This window comes from Callithrix jacchus, chromosome 8, assembly GCF_049354715.1.
Source record: "Callithrix jacchus isolate 240 chromosome 8, calJac240_pri, whole genome shotgun sequence".
NCBI classification, from domain to species: domain Eukaryota; kingdom Metazoa; phylum Chordata; class Mammalia; order Primates; family Cebidae; genus Callithrix; species Callithrix jacchus.
The window spans coordinates 132,314,779-132,335,494 of record NC_133509.1 but is presented as its reverse complement, the minus strand read 5'-3'; the positions used below and the strand labels follow the sequence as shown (position 1 = coordinate 132,335,494).

General features: G+C 42.4%; 1 long non-coding RNA gene across 1 annotated transcript in view; it reads right to left on the bottom strand.

The window, feature by feature from the left end:
• Positions 1–20,260, bottom strand: part of LOC128928873 (uncharacterized) — a 38,920-nt gene extending 18,660 nt beyond the window's left edge. The window contains exon 1 of the long non-coding RNA XR_008474595.2: positions 19,962–20,260. This is a non-coding gene — a long non-coding RNA (uncharacterized LOC128928873). The remainder of the gene's footprint in view (positions 1–19,961) is intronic.
• Positions 20,261–20,716: the final 456 nt, after the last annotated feature.

The window sequence follows — 20,716 nt, the reverse complement described above, 5'->3', positions numbered from 1 at the left end:
AATTGTCTTAAAATTGCCATTTATTTCTCTATAATAAAGATTTTTTTTCTTATTATTATGCAAAAGATAACCTTCACCAATAAAAGAAATTTATTAGGCCCCAAATGGCCCACGGTGTTTAGTAGAGATGCTATAGAACAGGAATTAATAGACAGCGGTCTTCGCCTAGGGGGCTTTAGAGTCAGGTACTATTACACACACTGGACTCTGAGTTAAGAAGCACTGCTTTTAGTTCCAGTTGTCCAGCCAACAGCATAGTATGGTAAAGGAGAAGGAAAACAATACATTTTTGCTTAGGACAAATCTGGGTTCAAATCCCAGCCACGTCCCTGTTCTGCGATGTCATTCATTTGTCTGATTGCTGCTCTTTCCTGAGTACGTATGTCTGGGTTTTATACCTGAGATCATCTTCCAGCCTCGATCCAAGAACCATCAGAATTTGGTGGTACCTCCATTTCTGCTGCTACCAATTGGTGTGATTCTCGGCCCTGCCAAGAACCCTCCCTTTTAAATTCTTACTCATGTGTGAAATGAAGGGAATGAGTGATGTCTGATGTCTTTTTCCATGCTATATGCCTTAAAATTTACCTTTCTTTACCACTCCTGTTTTCATGTCATACAATTCCCTTAGCCCAATATATACTTAACTCACCTTCTCCACTCCCCACAAGAATATATTCATCTAGACCTTCCTTTAAAATGTGCAAATAACCAGAGCATCAACTAAAAGTCAAAAGAGAAAAAAAGAAAGAAGAAAAATGCAGAAAAGAGTAGCTTTAAAACCAGGACCCTCTCATGATTTTTAGCCTAACCTTCCTTGCACAGCCTCCACCTTGCTGATCGTCCATGGATTGGAATTCCCCTGGGCAAGCAAGCTATCTGCAATTTCCAAAGTGCCTTCTAAATAATCAGTAATCAAGAAATGCCAAGTAATCATGATCTCCCCTGTACTTACTGAGGGTCACTCTGAAACTGGGCGTCGCAGCCCCCTGTCTTAAAGTGCCGCAGCTCCTTGCTTAAACGCTGAAATTGATGTGTCGGGGTTAGCATGGAAGCCCGCCCCCTGTACATTACCATTATTATTATTTTGTGTTTCCCTAATACTTTCATTGAAAGATAATCATGTTATGAATATTAACTTTTATAGGCTGCATTTGTAACTGCTTATGTGTAAAGAAGCAGCACTTTCTGAAATCAGAATGACACTAATAATTTAGTCAATTTACTTTTTCCCATCTCTGTGTTTACAGTCGTGTTATTTTGTTACTGCACGATCTGAATTTTGATATAGTCATCCTGGTAATGAGCCTTTCTGTTCTTCATATTTAAAGACTCATTTGTCACAGAGAATATAATTGGTTTACATACATTCATTTAATAAATATGTATTGAGTACCTACTGGGTGCCCAATCCCATGTTGGACAGATGCTGCTTTTAACAGCTACACAGAGGATAGTGAGGAAGACAAACTTATAAACCACAAATCCACCAATTATAAAAGATGTGACACACACAGCAATGGAAACATGCAGAGGGCATTTGAGTGGGGAGACCTAATGAATTCTTAGGTTCAAGGAGTATTTTTTGAGTTTTTAAGTTTGAGGAAAGTGGGATTAGGAGGGAAAAAAATGAATGAATACCATAATCTGTCTGGTGTTTATCAAGATGCAGAAAACCTCCATACCCATTAGAACGGCTATTATTAAAAAAATAAGCACACACACAAACACACACACACACACACACACACAAGAAAATGACCAAGTATTGGCAAGAATGTGGAGAAACTGGAACTCCCTTGCATTGCTGGTGAAAATGTAAAATGTGTGCAATATGGTAGCCCCTCAGAAAATCAAACATAGAATTACCATATGATCCAACAATTCCACTTCTGGGTGTATCATCCAAAAAATTGAGAGCAGGGACTCAAACAGATATCTGCACACTCACGTTCACAGCAGCATTACTCACCACAAACAAAAGATGGAAGGAACCTACTAAGCATCCCTCAATAAAGAACTGAATAAAAAGTGTGGTAGATAAATACACAATAGATCGGGAGCAGTGGCTCACACCCGTAATCTCAGCACTTTGGGAGTCTGAGCCAGGTGGATCGCCTGAGGTCGGGAGTTCGAGAACAGCCTGACCAACATGGAGAAACCCCATCTCTACTAAAAATATCATCATCATCATAATTAAATAAATAAATAAATGCACAATAAGCTATTGCTCAGCCTTGAATAAAAAGAAAATTCTGGTACATGCTACAACACGGATGAATGTGGAGGACATTATGCTAATTGCGATAAGCCAGTCACAAAAGAACAAATATTGTATAATCCCACTTACCTGAGGCACTTAGGGGAGTCGAACTCTTACAGACAGAAAGCAGAATGGTGATTTTCATGAGCTGGGGAGAGGCAGGGTAGGAATGTAGTGTTCAATGGATGGGTATAAAGTTCTGTTTGGAATGATGAAGACGTTCTAGAGCGGGATGGTGGTGGTGGTTGCACAATTGCAATGTACTTAACGCCACTGAAGTGTACACTTCAGAATGGGAAAGTTTGTGTTACGTGTGTTTTACCACACTCATAAGAAGAGGGGCAGAGACCCACACCAGCCTTCTCTAACTCTGAATTGTGCGAGGCTGGGTATCCAAGGACAGTCCAACTCCCCACCCGTTTTCTACAATGCTGTCTTCCTGGGAGCCGCTGCTGTTTGTATGTCAGCTTTATTTGTAAATACAATTAAAAATCCAACCACAAAACACCATCATCCAAGGGGTAAATGTTCTCGGGCTCTGAAACTGAGTGCTGTCATTCCCATTAACGGTAATGAGAGTCCCATGGCTAAACCTCCACGCATCATGCTCAAAATTTACCCCCTAGAGTTTGCAGATGGAAATAAAAAAAGATTATCTTATGTACAAACAGAAAACAGAAAATAAAGCCAGAAATGGCATTCTGACCACAGAGATGCCACGGGGGCGATTAACAGGCAATCTGGTGAGGGCTGTTTCACAGAGATCTAAAGAGGGCTTATGCTGAAAAGAATGCCCAATCCTGGTCTCCGGAGCGCTTGCACATTTCAGAGCAATCAGGGTTACTGGTGGCCCAAAGTCAAGCACTTAAGGTCTGACTCTGATAACAAAACCTGTTTTTTAACAGAAAATATCCTCTGGAGATGGATGAAAAAATAGATCTATACTTACTGTGCCATCTAAAAGTCCTGAAATTTTAATTTCAAGTGAATTTCTAATCGAGGTTTTTAAGAGTCCTGGTGCATTCCCATAATTAAAGACTTCAAGTTTTTAATTCCTTCTCTCCACTTTGAATTTCCCCTGGAGCCTTTGTCATGTTCTATGTTGTAAGGAAAAGTAATCAAATTAACATAAGGGGCTTTATTGGAAGTCAGTTTCTCTTTCTCTCTCTCTCTCTCCCTCCCTCCCTCTCTCTCTCTTTCTGGGTGTTTCTCTTATCTCTATCTGTCTCTGTCTCTGTCCCTCTCTCGGTCTTTTCTCCATGATGCTTCAGGGACTCTCATCCTGACTCTTCCCCACTGCTTCATTTTCCAACTTCTACCTGCAGAAATGTACTGGCTTCCTTTGCATCCTTGTCAGCATTTAGGTTGACAAAAATGGCTTCCATTCTATATGGTCCCCTCTTCCAGTGCCTCTAATGCCTGACTAGGTACAACTCTGAGACTTATTCAAACTTTCCACAAAAAGTGTTTGATGGGCCACCACCTTGCCAATGCATCAGATACTTTCTGGCCAAGTTCTCACCACTTTCTTTCTTTTTTTTTTGAGATGGAGTTTCACTCATGTTACCCAGGCTGGAGTTCAATGGCACGATCTCGGCTCACCACAACCTCCGCCTCCTGGGTTCAGGCAATTCTCCTGCCTCAGTCTCCCAAGTAGCTGGGATTACAGGCACGCGCCACCATGCCCAGCCAATTTTTGTATTTTTAGCAGAGACGGGGTTTCACCATGTTGACCAGGATGGTCTCGATCTCTTGACCTCGTGATCCGCCCGCCTCGGCCTCCCAAAGTGCTGGGATTATAGGCGTGAGCCACCGTGCCCGACCCTCTCATCACTTTCCCAGGCAAGCTGTGGCCAGGATTAGGGGAAGGAGAAACATTGTATGGCGTACTCCCTATTCTTGAGGAACCAAGAGCTGGAGCAATGCCCTGAGAAGGGCATGGGAGCACAACAGGTCAACCAACCAACCAACAAAAATGTCTAGACTTCAGTTAGAACATCCGTTTACGAAGGGTGATCTGTGACAAAGATGCTGCCAAGTGTCTACAAAGTCAAAACTCTTCCCATAGAAGTAGTGAGACATTACTTGCCTCTTTTCACTCAATTGGCATTTGTGACCATGGTACAAAAGGTGAACTGACAAACCAGCTTCATTTTGTCCTGGGAATCATCAGTCCACATTTTATTTTACAGTGCATTTATGTAAGTTCCAGCATTTCCAAGATCATCAGGTCACATTCAGGTTAGCACTGCTGATAACAAAATCATACAACTACCTCTGGCTTCGAAACAAGATAGGGAGTCTGGGCGCGGTGGCTCATGCCTGTAATCTCAGCACTTTGGGAGGCTGAGTTGGGCGGATCACGAAGACAGGACATTGAGACCATCCTGACCAACATGGTGAAACCCTGTCTCTACTAAAAATACAATAAATTAGCTGGGCGTGGTGGCTTATGCCTGCAGTCCCAGCTACTCAGGAGGCTAAGACAGGAGAATCGCTGGAACCTTGGAGACAGAGACTGCAGTGAGCCAAGATCGCTCCACTGCACTCCAGCCTGAGCAACAGAGACTCTGTCTAAAAAATAAAAATAAATAAAAAATAGTGTGATGCACATTAATATCTCTTACCCTTAAATACTACAGAAGACAGTGTATCCCAAAATAAAATCTGTAAAATCACATGCCTCTTGCAATCCAGTATGAAGGCATATTATTTATGTTAAAATTAGACCATATGGAACATGAGTATAAAAAGAGTTTGAAAGCTCTCTAAAATTTCCCCCAATGCCATCTTTTTAGCAGGAACCAAGGCCGTGGCAAAGACTCTTCTAGTAGTCTCTGCATTACTCACTGCCACACACCTGAAGTTAAAAAACCAAGACCAGGCTGGGCGCGGTGGCTCACACCTGTAATCCCAGCACTTTGGGAGGCCGAGGAAGGTGGATCACGAGGTCAAGAGATTGAGACCATCCTGGTCAACATGGTGAAACCCATCTCTACTAAAGATACAAAAAATTAGCTGGGCATGGTGGCACGTGCCTGTAATCCCAGCTATTCAGGAGGCTGAGGCAGGAGAATTGCCTGAACCCAGGAGGCAGAGGTTGCGATGAGCCGAGATCGCGCCATTGCACTCCAGCCTGGGTAGCAAGAGCGAAACTCCGTCTCAAAAAAAAAAAAACAAGACCAGTTTCACTTAACAATGCTTTCAATGAAGCAGTAAAAAAATAATAATTTTATAACATCAAGACCCTTTTGGGTACTTGTTTTTGATATTCTGTGTTACAAAATGGGAAGTACACATAGCACATTTCTGTTGCACCCCAAAGTATGATGGCATTGTGAGGAAAACACGTGTGTGATTACTTGCTTGCTCGAGTTGCAAGCTAAACTAGCCACTCTTTATGCAACAACAGTTTTACTTAAATGAACAACTAACAGAAAAATTATGGCTATTTGAACTAGGGCATTTAGCAGACATTTTCTCAAAACTGAATAAAATGAGCCTGTCATTTCAAAAGAAACTGACAATATCAGAATTCAAATTCAAACATTTGAATTTTAGAAAATGTCTCTCTACCACCATGAGCTGATGGAGAACCAATACTTAGAAACATTTCCTGATGAGACTGCCGGTAACCACTAACGTAGATGTGAAAATATTTTGCACTTACATGTATCAACATCTGGAAGATTTGCATAATTACAGTGAATCAATATTTTCCAAAAGACCAATGTATGAAGTTACAAAATCACACATGAGTCTGCCATCCGTTTCATTGAAGTTCAATATAGACAATCGATTTTAATACAAAAGTAGGAAAAACTCATTGATGTCATTACAGATTTCACATTGCAACTAACCCTTAAGAAACTATTTGCCAAATGGTGGATCGTCAGAGATAACCACCCAAAGTTATCTGAAAAGACTGATAAACTGCTTCTGACTTTTCCAACTACATGTATGTGACAGGCCAGTTTGTTTTATATCCTTCAACCAAAATAACATTGCAATAGATTGAAGAATGCACAAATTCTGCAATATACTTGTTTGCTCGATGGTGCTTGATCTATTCACTGCAGAGCATGTGGCTCTAGCTTATACAGGTTTACTGTGCTATAATATTCTATTGCAACTACCACATCAGTGTATATTTTTCCACGCTGAGAATAAACATTTAGGTTGTTGCCAATTTTTATATATTTTTTTTCCATAATGAACAATGCTGCTGTGAACATTCTTTTTGTTTGTCTTATTAGATATATTTTTTCCTTGGTTTGATTCCTAGAAGTAAAATTGCTGATCTATGAGAGAAAGAGACTTTTTAATTCTGCTAACACAAACGTCTTCTATTGAGTTTAAGAGCTTGACATAATGTTAATTTATGTAATTCTTAGAACAACACAGTGAGCTAGATCATAGTATTCCCCCCACTTCACACATGAGGAGAGTGAGATGCAGAGAGATTCAGTCACCTGCCCATGATCACACAGGTAATGGGAGGTAGAGCTGGAACTGATTCCTCTCAGGGAGGCTGCAGCGTCCGTGTTCCTAACCAGTGTCCTAGCACATTGCTCCACAAAAGACTGACCAACTTACACTCTCACCAAAACTGTGCAACAGTATTCTTTCTTCGTGTTCTTTCCAACACTTGGTATTATCAGACCTTTTAATTTTTGGCAATTTGACAGATATTAAGTGACGTCCTATCTTTGCATCAGCTTACATTGTTGTGATTACTGGTTCTGAGCATCTTTTCACGTGTTTATTGACTGCTCGGAGCTCCTTTTCTGGGAATTGCCTTTCTATCTTCTGCCTTTTTTATCCTTTGGTGTCATCCTTATGGATCTGGTTTTTTAAATGGATTCTTTGCATTATTCTTGTTCTGTATATGTTGCATATGTCTTCTTTTAATCTGTGGCTCATCTTTTAGCCCTTAAAATAAGGATATTTATACACTATGGAGAAAGCTCAAACTCAGCTTGAAGAAGAAGTTTCAAGGCCAATCAAAGGGACCTCTCTCCCAGACATCTTACTCAGTTATGAGGCTGCTTATTCAATATCTCCACTGGGATGTCCAAGGCAACTGAGCACCTGGCTTACTCCATACCCACTGGCCTAGCGCAGCCTTCCTCCTCCTTAATGATGGCATCTCCATGCTTTCAGCAGATCCACAGATAATCTGAGAGCACCACCTCCACCTGACCCCAGACACCACCATCCCTTACCTGAGTCACCTCAGTGATCTCCATACTGGCTTTTTATTTCAGCCCATGAACCCTGGAATTGCTTTTCAAAGAGAAATCAACTATGCCACTCCTGCTGTGAACCTGGCAATGAAGTTCTGAAGGAACTAGAAAAGTGCCATTGGAACATCACATTAATAAATGCTGCGGGCCAGGTCCACAGATCAATGCTAACGTTCATGAGCAAAGCTCTAAGGAGCAAGAGGATATTTTCAATATCCCAAAGTTTCTCCTCCCAAATTTTGTAATGAACGTGGTGGTTTTAATCCATGACTACAGATTCCTTGAAATCCCTCCTGCCAGGAGGCAGAACTTAAATCTCCTTCCTTGAATGTGGGCTGGATTTAGCGACTTAATGCTAATGAGTAGAGTATGGAAAACTAAAAAACAGTAACTTTACAGTGGAGAAACCTGGCCAAACCACCTTAATCAAGTGACCAAGATTATATCACCAATGAGGAGTCATGTGGTTCCCAGGTATCCCCCAACATAACGGAAAAGCAAGAGCACATAATCTCTTTGGTGTTCTTCCTCAAAATCCATACCCTCAGCGTATACATGAGAAAATATCAGCCAAACTCAAACTGGGGCACATTCTACACTATAGTTGAATACTTTTGAAAAGTGTCAAGGTCAAAAAAAGACCAAGAAAGAGTCACAGATTAGAGGACACTGATGAGACACTGAACCGAAAATCTGGATCCTGAAACAGGAAAAGAAACAGATCATTAATGGAAAACTGGGAAAACCCAAATAAAGTGTGCAGTTTAGTGAGTAGCATTGTACAAAAGTTGATTTCTTAGTTTTGATCAATGGAGCATGGCTGTGAAAGCTGAGCAAAAGGTATAGGTAACACTTGTACTCTCTTTGCAGCTCTCCGCTAAGCCTAAACATTATTTCAGATAGAAAGTTTAAAATTTAAAAAAAAGCCAGGCACGGTGGCTCACGCCTGTAATCCCAGCACTTTGGGAGGCCGAGGCGGGTGGATCATGAGGTCAAGAGATCGAGACCATCCTGGTCAACATGGTGAAACCCCATCTCTACTAAAAATACAAAAAATTAGCTGGGCATGGTGGCGTGCACCTGTAATCCCAGCTACTCGGGAGGCTGAGGCAGGAGAATTGCCTGAACCCAGGAGGCGGAGGTTGTGGTGAGCTGAGATCGTGCCATTGCAGTCCAGCCTGGGTAACAAGAGCGAAACTCCATCTCAAAAAATAAATAAATAAATAAATATAAACATAAATAAATAAACAGTAATGGCTTCCCATTGTATTCAGAAGAAAAGTCAAGGAGCTTATCTTGTGACCTGGCCTTCCCACTTCAGCTCTGGCCTCAGCTCATAACTCAGTGAACCAATGTTTTCCCAAAGACCAATGTATGAAGTGACAGAATCACACGAGTCTGCCATCAATTTCATTGAAGTTCAATATAGACAATAGATTTTAATACAAAAGTAGGAAAAACTCATTGACGTTATCACAGAAATGAAAATCATCATTTTCAAAATGATTAAGTCACTAAATTCAGCCCACATTCCAGGAAGGAGATTTAAGTTCTTTTGTACAAGGCAGCTTTCCATAGCTGCCTCGACTTTTCTCACACAGGCCACTTCACTGCTCTGCAACCTGCTCTCACAGCTCCATTTGGTTCTGCCTCAGATGCTGTCCCTCAGGTATCTCTGTGGCCAACAACGTCACTTCTTTCAAGTCTTTGCTGAAATGTGCCCTCCTCAAAGAGGCCACACCTGATTATTCTGTTAGATACAACTGCCCTCCGCAACCACTCCTGACCCTGACCCTCCTTACTCTCCTCTTTCCCTGTTTTTCTTACCATGCGTCATCCTCTAATACCCCAATTCACCTCTCCACTTATTATGGCTCTTGTTTATTAGCGGTCTTCAGCTCTATGAATGTGATCTTGTCTTGGTTTACTCTTGTACCTACAGTGCCTAAAACATGGGGCTCAGCACGCTGTTGAGTGAATAAGCTTTCCTGTGTCAACCCTAGCATTTAGCTTGACTTACTAATTATCAACGTACCTGCACCTAGGAGCTCACCAGGTGGTGGAGGGAATAAAGACCTATTTAGTTTACAGAGGAGGCATGGGCAAAAGATCCCAAATAGTCCCTCAGATCTGGGACTAAGAGGGGAGTAGAAGCCTCTTCCCATCAGTATAAGAATAGCAATGACTTTCCTCGCTCCACAGAATGTCTTCGTGTGCCTGGAAAGACGGGTGAAGAAGTAAGCCTGCATTTTAGGCAATCTTTAAGCCAAGTTGAAAGTTGTGAAAGATTTGGGTAAGCTTCTTTCTAAGCACCTTCAAAATTCCCAGAGGGCTTTTCTTATGTGGTAGGTTTTATAATGAAAAAAGACCCAGACATGACAAGAGACACATGGGTAAAGACAGCTATTAAAGAAAGAATGATTGATTTCATAACATTCCAAGGTAGCACTCTTTACCTCCAGATACAGCCACCTCTCAATGTCGGGCTCCCTAATTTGCATAGGTAATTGACAGCTTGTTAACAGCTCATTAAGAACACTGAAAACCATGTGACAACTACAATCGTGTGCATAAATGGGGATAGAATCTGTGACTTGCAGGATATTGAGAACTCAATCAGATATCAGATTACAGGTCAGGAAGTTAGTGAAAAAACAGGGACATTGACCAACTTTTTTTTTTTTTAGAACTTTATTTAACAGTCCCGTGGTCCATCAGTTCATAAACACAAACCTGGGCCATGGTGATTTTCAGAATTCAGAACTAACAGATGAGATGATGTAAGTTCCAGTTTAATGTATAATAAATACTTCCCGGCTGATCATTCTCACTTTCTAAAAACACCCATTAAACTGCTTATGCAGTTTTAAAATGTGTTCTTAAAATTCACCTTTTTCATAAACACGAGTCATTTAGACATCACAATCTAATATTCTGCAAGTGAGAAAAATGTAAAGTGTAATTTGATTTTAGCCTATAAAAAGGAGATAAATTTCCTGATTTGCACACAGTTACCATCCGTAAATTTGGAGGCTGCGTTTTTTTTAAAGAACATTTGAATATAAATAGCGCAAATAATTGTTACATCAGCAAATCTCCTCTGAGCATAGATGCCTGTGCAGAAACCTTCACTTGCAAACTGTCTCCGCTGGATGGAATGAGTAGTTGAAAGGCTGTGTGCAGCCGCAGTGGAGAGCAGTGAGCTCAGTGCCCTGTCCCAAAGTCACCTGTGACCGATGCTGATTCCTATTTTTTCTCTAGCTGCCTGTAGATAGCAGGTGTGGACTTAGGGTCCAGGAAATGCTGTCCCAGGCTCAGTCCTCTGGATTCTGAAAACACCCTACAGTTGCAAGATAGCCTAGTCTTCCATGCTTCCCAGCTCTGACCGACTTAGCCAAACCCACTCTACACACCTCCTTCTCCCCCACAGTTACCTTCAACTGAAGAGGACTAATGTGGGTGGCTCTGTGTCCTCACTCAAATCTCATGTTCAATCATAATTCCCAAGGTTGGAGGAAAGGCCCTGTGGGAGGTGATTGAGTCATGGGGGCGAACTTTCCCCTTGCTGTTCTCCTGATAGAGTTCTCATGAGATCTCGTTGTAAGAAACTGTGTAACACCTCCTGTTTTGCTCTCTGTCTCTCTCTCTCTTGCTGGCCATGTGAAGAACTGCTTACTTCCCTTTTGTCTTCTGCCATGATTGTTAAGTTTCCTGAGGCCTCCCCAGCTGTGCCTCCTGTACAGCCTGTGGAACCGTGAGTCAATTAAGCCATTTTTCTTCGTAAATTACCCAAGAACCGACTAATACAAAGACTTTCTTTACTGGTTTGGTTTCCCACTCTCTGTCCTCTCTGCATGGCTAATTCCACATCACCCAATCAGGTCCAACTTAAGGGACTCTGCCACAACAGTGGAGCCACGTGGGGAGAAAAGAGCACAGAATCAAGATTTAGGAGATCCAGGAGTGCCATCTGGAACCCTGGCTTTACTATTGCTAAAAAGTAGTTCATTCTGACTTAGATGTTTAACTGCAGAAGGTCTCAATTTCTTTGCCTACAAAATAAGAGTGATACTACAGAGATGGGAGTAATAGTATCTACAGCTGACTCTTGAACAATGTAGGGGTTAGGGGTACTGGCCCTCTCCACAGCCAAAAATCCCTATGCAACTTTTGACTGCTCAAAAACTTTACTAATAACCCTCTATTGAGCAGAAGCCTTACTGATAGCACAAATAATTTATTAACACATATTTTGTATGTTACATATATTATATACTGCATTTTTACAATAAACTAGAGAAAAGAGAGCCAGGCGCGGTGGCTCAAGCCTGTAATCCCAGCACTTTGGGAGGCCAAGGTGGGCAGATCACGAGGGCAAGAGGTCGAGATCATCCTGGTCAACATGGTGAAACCCCATCTCTACTAAAAATACAAAAATTAGCTGGGCATGATGGAATGAGCCTGTAGTCCCAGCTACTCAGGAGGTGAGGCAGGAGAATTGCTTGAACTCGGGAGGCGGAGGTTGCAGTGAGCCAAGATTGTGCCATTGCACTCCAGCCTGGCTCCCGGCGACACAGTAAGACTCTGTCTCAAAAAAAAAAAAAGAAAGAAAGAAAGAAAGAGAGAGAGAGAGAGAGAAAGAAAGAAGGAAAGAAAGAAAGAAAGAAAGAAAGAAAGAAAGAAAGAAAGAAAGAAAGAAAGAAAGAAAAGAAAAGAAAATCAAGAGAAAGAGAAAATGTGCTTATAATTAATTAACTAGGAGTGGATCACCATAAAGGTCTTTATCCGCCAGGGGTGGCAGAGGTAGAAGAAAGTCTACATATAAGTGAATCCTCGAATTCAAACTCATGTTATTCAAGGTCAACTGTACTTAGAAATCTTGGCAGTGTTGGTTAATTGATATGAAGCCATGGTACAGGATGGAATCATGAAAAGACTGAGAAAGATAATTAATCTCAATCTCAAAAGTCTTGGTATTAAGACTATACCAAAGACGTCAATCAACTGGATCCAGGTGGCCACTTTGACCCAAGGAAATCCTATGCAGAGGCTGAACGGAGACATAAAACGCAGGCTAACGAGAACAGATGAACTGGGCAAGACACAGTCTTCATCTTTGGAGTCTAAACTGGAAAAAGATGATGGTGATGTTGAGAGCTGAAACTGAAACTGGTGTTGTGAGAGCTTTGAGACGGTTCACAAAAGGCCTTCAGCAAACAGAAGGAATGAGGAATTAGAAACCTTGTGAAATACATAGTGGGAGAAGAACACACAGAGTGTAGCTCACACCTGTAATCCCAGCACTTTGGGAGGCTGAGGCGGGTGGATCACAAGGTCAGGAGTTTGAGACCAGCCTGATCAACATGGTGAAACCTCGTCTCTACTAAAAATACAAAAATTAGTTGGGCGTGGTGGCACATGCCTGTAATACCAGCTACTCAAAAGGGTGAGGCAGGAGAATTGCCTGAACATGGAAGGCAGGGGTTGCAGTGAGCCGAGATTGTGCCACTGCACTCCAGCCTGGGTGACAAAGTGAGACTTCATCTCAAAAAAAAAAGACACAGAATGTAGGGAGGAGATGAGAAGGCAGAGAACAGTGAGTGGAATAGACTCGGAACCATCAACAGAGGGGCCACTCCTTCCACCTGAGCTTCTGGTGTGTAACTTAGTCTGGGAGTTGGCAAATTTCTTCTGCCAAGGGCCAGAAAATAAATATTTTAGGCTCTGCAGCCTTATGGTCTCTGTTGCAAGTACTCAGCTTTGCCATCGTAAAGCACGAAAGCAGCCATAGACTGTGAACACTTTTGAAACTAATGAGCACACGTCTAAAAACTGGAAGATGCCACAAAACTACGATTCATTTTGTCTCAGGAAACTAGACGATGAAGCTCCCAGGGCTATTTCTCACACGGTGACCATCGGCAGGAGTTGGAGGTGGCTTGACCATGGCACCTGCCCTCTAATGTTGCCCACTCAACTTGCATGGATGGCCGAGTTCGGGAACTTGCAAGCACCAGGTACTGTAACCACCACTTTAGAACCATTATCTGTAGTCCTTCATGAACTTATAAAGTTGGTTTCAGTATAACTCTTTCACAGAAAAGGAAACTGAGGCTATGGTGTTAAGGTGACCTTTCCAAGATCACGCAGTTGCTAAGTTGCTGAACAAAGGTAAAACTGCTGGAAACAAAAGCAATGCTGTAGAAGGTTTTGGAAGAATTGTTCCTTTTCCTCCTGCTTCCAGTCCTCTTCCTTCTGATCTGGACTCCAATGCCTTTTTGCTGAATCTCTTTAATTTCTTCGGGAAATAACTCCCAATGTGAAAAAAGAATGCACATTGCCTTTTTTCTCTCTCTCTCTAAATGTAATTTTCTTGTCTCAGATGCAACAAATTCCTTTAAGTGTGGAGATAGTGCCTCAGGTTTCCTTTATTTCTCTAGAGAGCTTATCATAGCCAGGGCAAATAATGGATCCTAAATGTAATCAATCATGGTGGTGGTGCAGGGAGGGGGTTTCTTAGCTTTAGCATCTGACTTGAACTTATTACTAATAAGATACAGTTAGATCCAGGCAACTAACCCCTGAAGTGAGACATCTGAGAAGAGAACCAAGAAAAACAGGTCATGCTTTAGCCAAAGAACCCACACAAAAATCCACGCAATCTCTGCATAGTGAGAAGGACGGAGGAGTTGGAAGACTTGAGTTCAATGCCCAGATCTGCTGGAACACACTTCTGCTATCTGTATTGTGGTCAGACTCCAGTAGCCGGAGAATCACCCACGAACTGGTTAAAATTGATCATTCTAGGCCCCACCCTAGAAGTACAGAATGAGAATCCCTCGCGGTAGGGCCAGGAATCGGTGTTTAATGATCTATTGAGGTGATTCTGAAACACACTGAAGTTTGAAAATAACTGACCGAATGTTGCCATCTCTGGAGGACCTTTAAAGGTTTAGTATTGTCTGGGTTGGGGTTGCCAGATTGAGCAAATAAAAATACAGGTTGGCCCAGTTACATTTGATTTTCAGATAAACAGCAAATAATCTTGTAATTATTTGCTGTAAGTATGTATGACCCAAACACTGTATCTTACCTTGCATCCCAAGCCCATTTCTACCCTCCGGCATTCTCATTTCATTGGTCTGAAAGAGGCCCGGGCTTTCGGATATTGAAAACTGCTGGGCAGCCAATGTTGAGAATGGTGGCAGATCTGAGGAAGGCCCCACCCTGCCTCATTCCCTCCTGAAGGCTTCCCTCCTTCACCATTTCACCTGGATTCTAGCTCTGGGGTTGAGGGATCGGGTGGCAGTGGAGGAAGTCAATTTTCCTGGGGTACAGCAGGTTGTAGATTTTGAAAATAGGCTAGAATCATCAAATATGAAATCAGCTTCATGAAATCATGACATGAAGATATCTCATGATTTTCTTTATTCCACAGCTGAGTACAAATTGCCACTATTTTCTTCAGGAGAGACAACAAAGCCCTACTACCCAAATAAATTTGAGAAATCAAAGGTTCTCAATAGCAAGTTACATGGGCCTTTGGGTGAGAAGTGGGGAGTATTTGGAAGAAGGACGTGGACAATTATTCATAACATTGTGGTTTGAAATTTACTTGGGCACTTAGGCTAATGAATCCAGTAAACCTGATAATCCCAGAAATGCAGATTCTCTTGATGTGTTCTTCCTCTCTTGGAGGCTGAGACTCTTGCTCCCAATATCTCAAGCTTCTAGAGGGAAGTAGAGTAAGGCATGGGTTGGAGAAGCTCAGTAAACAAAAGGGCATTTCCCCCACGGCAGAGTCAGATGCTTTACCCAAGGTCTAGTGTCAAGGCTTCAACCGTCAGAACTTGGTGCAAGCTGAAGGTTCTCCTCCCTCGGCCATGAACTTGGCCAAACATGGTGCTCCATTCAGCAATATAAAAGAGGTCATTTTCTCTTTGGAGGGAATTTTCACCCTTTATCCAGTGATCTGTACTTTCTAGGATTATAGAATAAAATTCCAGCCTGGAACAGTCACAAGGTTTCAATCATTGTATTCAGAAGTACTAATGATACCCGGGGACTTTTTAATACAGGGATCTATTTTTCACCCTGGATCAACCTGAAAATGTATATTCTACTTTTTAATTATTTGTGTCCTATTTTTTCTAACTCCTCTGCTTAAATCTCTCTACATATGTAAGTACCCTTATGTTCCCATCCCTTTCAAAGTAATCCATTAGTTCTACTTCTTGAGGTGCCTTTCTTCAGCTTGCTGTGTCTAACTCCCCATCCACTGTCTTCTTCCCTAGCGCAATTTTCTGTTTTCTATTGAGTTTGTCTTCCAAAGAGCTTTGGTTTAGTTTTGTTCTGTCTTTAAACCTATGAGAGTTCCATGTGGCCCAAGTTTCAGAATATGTTCCTAAAGAAACTATTTTGCATTTCTTTCTGCAGGGATCCTAGACCTATGTCTAGTTTTTTAGACTTGGATTCGCAATCATAAGGGCAATGCAAACTTGAACCTCCTCCCTTGCGTTGTATGAGCTTATAACTTTGATTTCTCATGAGAGACATTTTTTCCCTACCCAGAAACCAAGCTACAAGGCAAGCTTCCTTGCTGCTTCTCTTAGGCTATCAGATCTTTTAAAGGTGCATATCTCATGCTAGGGGTTCAGTTCTGGTTCCCACCATATACAGATTCAAAGCTGCTTCTCCTGTCTTTTAGAGATTTCAGAACCAAAGGCTATAATCAGTAGCTCTGAAGGACAGTATGATATCAGCAAACTGAACTTTCATTTTAAGTACCTAACATTCCCTTTCTTTGAGTTTATGTGGTCATTTTAAAATATTATACTTCTCCAGTATTTGTGTGTATTTGCATGAGAAAGGTGATGCTTATTAGCTCAGTCTGCCATGTTGTTAAAACCAGAAGCCTGAAAGTTACTGTTGCAATCAAAGAGCCAGAGAGAGTGAAATCTTTCTAGTCCACTCAGGAATTGTTGGCAGCAAAACAAAGGATATGGAAAGAAAGTCTAGATGTAGATCAATAGGATGTAAAGAGCTGTGGTTGTGATTTTGCAAAGATGTTCAAAAGCTACTCAGACAAAGTAAATCATGGAACAGGCAATTCCAACAGGGTCCTAGCATTTTGTAATTATAATAAATTATTCATTGTAATTGATCAATAGCTATTTCTGCTTAACAAACTATCTCAAAACTTTTGGCTTAAAACAGCAATCAGACCTTATGATTTTGTGGTCAGGAATTTGGACAGGGCTCAGCTGGGTGGTTCTTCTGCCCCACATATGCTGACAAGGGTTGCTGAATGGAGTTCAGCTGGTGAAGGGGTTGGACTGGAGAATCTAAGAATGCTTCATTCGTATGACTGGTACACTATCTGTTTGGCCCAGCTGGGATTGTTGACCAGAATAATAACATGTGGCTTCCCTAGCATGGTGGGAAGATACAGATTTCATACATGGCTCAGGCCTTTAACAGAAAGTTCCAAAAGACAGGAAGTGGACACTGCCAGATTTTAAGTCCTCAGCATCTCTTCTGCCCTATTCTTTTCTTTAAAGTAGTCACAGAACCTATAAGAGGGGCCTTTTGGCAGGTGATATACCTAAGAATTCAGCGCCATCTTTCACCTGCCACGATAAGGCAGAGTGCATGGGTTCTGATGTCAGGCAGGAATATGGAGAATGTTAAGCCTTTCTAAGCTTCTTCTTACTTGCTGACTCTAAGACAGTCTCTGAGCTTTTGTTTTCCTCATCTGAAAAAGGGAAATATTAATATGGAATCAGATTGAAATTTTTCAGCTACATTAAATAAAATAATGGCAACCTAAAAGTGAAGGTCATGAATCTGAACAGAGAATTGGAAGAAGGCAATCTTTTTTACAGATATTTGAGGATGAAAGTACTTAAATTCTTAATTATAGACTGAGAGCATTTTTCTCTTAGGAATAAGAAACTTGTAAGAAAAAATGCTTATCCAAGGATAGACTAACATACAACATATTAAAAATAAAACAAAAGTGCTACTATGAAGAGAACCATCTTTCATGGATGAAAAAGGAAGAAACATCTGGAACACCTGGGTTGAACCTCAGCAGAGATGATCCTCTTAGATGATAACTTTTAGTAAAATGATATTAAAGTGAATGTGACACTCCCACTGCATTTTATTTATAATCTGAAATATTGGCCAGGCATGGTAGCTCACACCTGTCATCCCAGCACTTTGGGAGACCAAGGTGGGTGGATCACCTGAGGTCAGGAGTTTGAGACCAGCTTGGCCAACATGGTGAATCCCCATCTCTACTAAAAATACAAAAATTAGCCAGGCATGGTGGCACATGCCTATAATCCCAGCTACTTGGGAGGCTGAGGCAGGAGAATTGCTTGAACCCAGGAGGTGGCAGTTGCAGTGAGGAGAGATCATGCCACTGCGCTCCCATCTGGGTGACAAGAGCAAAACTCTATCTCAAGAAAAAATATATATATTTATATATATACTATATATAATTACACTTAAACTAAGTGTACAATAAATTATAAATACAGTCCTTCCCAGGGTTTCAGTTACTGGCACCTGATTATTTATGATGCTCAGCACAGCATATATTGATGAAGCCCTTCCAGCATCACCTGCTGCAATGTGAGCTTTCTGTACATTTTAGCACTGGCCATGCTGCTGTAGGGAGAATTCTCATTCAGCCTTGGAGATGCTAAGGGTCACACATCCATTTGTGAGGGCTTTCTTGGGACAGATTTTCCCCATGGGCATCCTGTTCACACCCCACCAGACTAGGCTAATTCCACCCCACTTCCCTCTGCTCTGAAGGACTTATAGTTACACCTATGAGAATTTTCAGCCATCTCAAAATGAGTTCCTCAGGAAATATTTGCAAAACTAGGATAATGGTAGAGGCACAAAAACTGTTCCTATGCTTTAGAGCCAGCAGCTCTCCTGCCTATAAAATGCAGCTTGGGGTAGGAATGGTGAGAATAAGATAAAGTGTAAGGTCTTTCACCTCCAAGGCACTTGGACATTATATCTTTAGATTCTTTGTTACATTGACTGCATTACTCTCAAATGCTTTTTGAGGGAGGATGGACATTTAGAAAAGTGAATTTCTTATGGTCAAACCAATGGGGTTTGGTTTATGCCATTTTATACATTTATGGCTAAGAACCTATCTGCAATCACTTCCTAGACAAAAGCTAATCATCTTAGAATTTAAAAAGCATAGTTTATTTTTTACACAATTTCTGGGATTGAGTTTCCCAACATGCAGCCCAAACACCTGCTCAGAGCATAGGGAAAACAAGAGAAGTCTCACCCCAAAGTCAGCAGCAACTTTTAGAAAAACTTGACGCACAAAAAACACATATAAGAGTTATTATGTTGGACATTCTTGCTGTAATGGTTATTTATATATATTATATTACATACAACACACACACACACACACACACACACACACACACACACGTTTTTCTTTTGAGCCAGAGTCTTGCCCTGTCATTCAGGCTGGAGTACAGTGGTAGGAACTCCTCTCACAGCAGCCTCAACCTCCTAGGTTTGAGTGATTCTCCCATCTCAGCCTCCAAAGTAGCTGGGGCCACCGGCACCTGCCAACATGCCTAGTTAATTTTTTTTATTTCTTATTTTTGTAGAGACGTGTCTCATCATGCAGGTCTCAAACTCCTGGACTCAAGCGATTATCCGTCTCAGCCTCCCAAAGTGCTGAAATCACAGGTGTGAGCCACCACACCTGGCCTGTCAGATATTAATTTTAATTTAAACTTAAATTAAAATGCAATTAATGAAACGGGGGAGTGGATTATTTTTAGTACTTAAGGTCCGAATACTGTGAGCTCCTGGGCGGAAGATCACGACCCATCCACAAACACCACAGAGGCAGACACAGTGAAAATCAGACATGGTGGCTCTCCTCGCCAGCCTCTGTCTCGCTCCATCTCTGCAGCTCTGCGATGCCCCAAGCAGGGGTTTGCTTTGTATAATGGGCAACCCAATCTTGGCAGGAAACCAAAAGTCAGTTTCCAGGAAAGACAGAAAAGACGGCTCTAAAAACTAGAGGACCTCTGTGGCCTTGTGGTCACCTGTCCTCTCTCGCAAAGGCGCAGCTGTCACAGAACCACAGGCCTCCACCAGCACATTGCCTCTCAAGCCGCTGTAAGCGCCCGGGGAAAGCCAGCGACCAAAGGACGCACGTGTGCGCACACACTCACTTGAGGATGGCCATTAATTCCGTTCCTCCTCTACCAAACGTTGTGACATGCTTTTTCCCTCCCCTCTCTGCTCTCACCAGACTTTCTCCCCCTCCACTCCCCCTTCACGGCTCCCAGTTTTATTAGTATTATCATTCTCTTAAGTGGCACGTGTAGTGCCACTTCCTGCTCCATCAGGGCCCGCCAAAAGCCACGGAAGCACGCCCTCCTCACCGTGACATCTGTCTTGGCGGCAGCCTCCTCAGGCGGTTCTCTTGGCAGCCTCCACGCTGCCACCAGGCCTGTCGGGTGGCTCCGCGGCTGACGGGCTGTCACCGCCGCCCCCTCTTGCGGGCTGCCATTTTCTTTTGATTTACCTTTGATTCGGAGGCATCTGCATGCTTTCATCACTTGGTGGACAAAGTCCTCGGCAAGTCCCCCATGGCTGCCTTCTGTGTAGGCAGCCGGGAAAGGGGTGGATCCCTCTGTGACTTTGCTTTGAGGTGTAAATGGAGGCCCGGCCGGCCTGTGTCACCGGGAGGCCGGAAGCGGGTGTAGACTGCCACTTCCCGGCTCCCTGGGAGACACTGTGGAGTTGCTCCTCGCTTTGGCTCTGAAGCTGCTTCGCCAGTGACAAGTGTCCCCATGTCAGTTAGTTTATTAATCACCCAGCTAGACAACTTGGTAATGTGGTAATTTCAGAGTTAGGCTGCACCGGGTCCTTCCTTTTCTGGCTGAGCTTAAGAGCTCGTTAAAGGACGTCCCCTGCTGTCCAGAAAACTCTGCCTCTGCCTTTGTGCACATCCCAGTGAAACCCTTCAAAACTGCAAACTCCTCTTCCCAGGCGGTGTGCGGACAGGGGTGAGGACAGGGTTAAATTGCTAATCGAGGTTTCGTGAGGTCTGCCAGAGCTGAGTCTCCAACACTTACATCTGTTCAACAATTATTACAGCATTTTTGTCATAAAAAATTCAACACCCTGAGTGTCG